The sequence below is a fragment of the Mastomys coucha genome, unplaced genomic scaffold (assembly GCF_008632895.1).
Source record: "Mastomys coucha isolate ucsf_1 unplaced genomic scaffold, UCSF_Mcou_1 pScaffold8, whole genome shotgun sequence".
Taxonomy (NCBI): domain Eukaryota; kingdom Metazoa; phylum Chordata; class Mammalia; order Rodentia; family Muridae; genus Mastomys; species Mastomys coucha.
The window spans coordinates 56,889,637-56,892,137 of NW_022196914.1; positions in this window are offsets into that span (position 1 = coordinate 56,889,637).

Sequence of the window (2,501 nt, forward strand, 5' to 3'; positions counted from 1 at the left end):
AAATCCACCTGCCTCTGCCTCCCAAGTGCTGGGATTAAAGGCGTGCGCCACCACCGCCCGGCGACATTATATAGTTTTAAGCCCAAGAGCATCAACTGGAATATATATGTGTATGTGTGTGTGTATGTGTGTATGTGTATGTGTATACATATGTATATATACACATTTATATATAAATAACAAATACAGAGATGATATATAGCTAGACAAAATAATATACTTATTTTTAACATTTATAAATACTTTGCAAATAGTAATTTCAATAATGAAACAAAAAAGCATGAAGCAAATTTCACAAAAACTATTTAAACAACTTTAAATTCATGTGAGAGTTAATAAAAGATTGTTTTAATAGAAAAACCTATTTGGTATTAGTTAAGAAACTGCACTTATAAAGAAGTCAATTTTCTTGATTGAATTTATCAATTCAATACAATATAAAAAAAAACCTGAAAACTTGTATTTTGTGAGGAATGAAAAAACTTACTGAAATGACATAAAAATAGATATGTAAGTTGTACTTTTAGCTACTTTTCTAGTGGTTGAGATAAAATACCTGACAGAAATAAGTGAGAGCAGAAGGCCTTATTCTGGCCCACAGTTTGAGAGGAGTCAATCCATGATTGTATGGAAGTAGTGAAGCAAAATATCATGGTTGCAAGAGTTTGTGAAGAAGGAGTCGGTCCACTCAAGGTAGACAGGAAGCAAAGAGACAGGAAGGGGCTGTGAACCAGGTAAAACCTACAGAGGCATGCGCCCCCGAGGACCTCTGCTTTCCAAGGAGGTCCCAATGTCTAAAAGTTTCCAGCCTTCCAAAATAGAATCACCAGCTGGGGACCAATAATTCAATATATGAATCTATTAGTTAGGGGCCATGTAATAATCAAATCACAGCACAAAGAAATATCTGAAAAAGGGGGCACAATACCCACAGGTTAGCAACTCCATGACTGGATTACCCAAATGATTTGGTAATCATAAAAACATGATCATGACACATTAATGGAAGTCAGTCAACATAACAAGACATAATACAGACTGTAGAGCAGAATATTCTACCCTGTATACCGTAGGCATAAGTTGGCTGTCCCCTGTTTATAGATTCAGGAGTTTTGTTTATCATAAGAGCTGGAGATAGGAAAGCCAGTTTGGAAAAAATAATTCCTAATTTAACATATTTCCTTTTGCCTATATGCTTTCTATATTTTCAGTCCAATTCCTTCTAACTAAATTTCATATAGATCAAAAACCATAATAATGTAATAACTATAAAAGACATAAAATGTTTAAGAGGTAATGGAAATGTCCAAAAACCAAGTTTTGCTGGTGGGTACACAATAATATGTCTGCTAAAAGTTGCTAAATACTACACTTTAAAATATGTTATCTTGAGCTGGCGAGATGGTTCAGCGGGTAAGAGCACACTGACTGCTCTTCTGAAGGTCCTGAGTTTGGATCCCAGCAACCACATGGTGGCTCACAACCACCCGTAATGAGATCTGACGCCCTCTTCTGGTGCTGTCTGAAGACAGCTACAGTGAATTACACCAGAGCGAGCAGGCTGGAGCGAGGGAGACCGGCAGAGGTCCTGAGTTCAGTTCCCAGCATCCACACACATGATAGCTCACAGCCATCTGTACAGCTACAGTGTACTCATACCCATAAAATAAATAAAATAAATCTTGAAAAAAATGACGTTATCTTGCTGCTAATATAGGTTACAACTTCATAATTTAATAGTAAATATAGATAAAAGTGTAAACCAGGGCTGGAGAGATGGCTCAGAGGTGAAAAGCACTGACTGCTCTTTCAGAGATTCTGAATTCAATTCCTAGCAACCACATGGTGGCTCACAACCATCTAAAATGGAATCTGATGCCCTCTTCTGGTGTGTCTGAAGACAGCTAAAATGTACTCATACATACATTAAATAAATAAATAAATAAATAAATGTTTAAACCAAAGAAGTACTATTTGAAATGAGACTGAAAAACAGGAAAAAGAAAAAAGAAAACAAATGAGACTGAATAGTTTTATACTCAGATTTCAAAAAACCTTTCCAACCATGACCCAAAAGTGCAAAATAAAACATTTATTTGGATAAAGACAAAAACAAAATTTAAAAAAATGTACCAAAGTAAAAAAAAATCTATCATGAGTAAGAAATAGAAGTAATTTTTTTATTTGGTCAGTAACAAAAGTGGAAATAGAAAGGTATGTGGTATGTAAAGATGCATGATATACATGTGGTGATTTCTTTGTGAACTTTTTCTTTTATATAATTAATTCTTAACACTACATTACCACTAATACATACCAAGTATCACTAATGTTATAAGCAATTCAAGAAATGCCCTATTTAATCAGCATAAATGTTAATAATCTGACTGGCCTCCTCTCTCATGCTCAGCAAAGACCAGATGTGCTGCCTACGCTCTGTGTGCCTATGCTCTGTGTGCCTATGCTCTGTGTGCCTATGCTCTGTGTGCCTATGCTCTGTG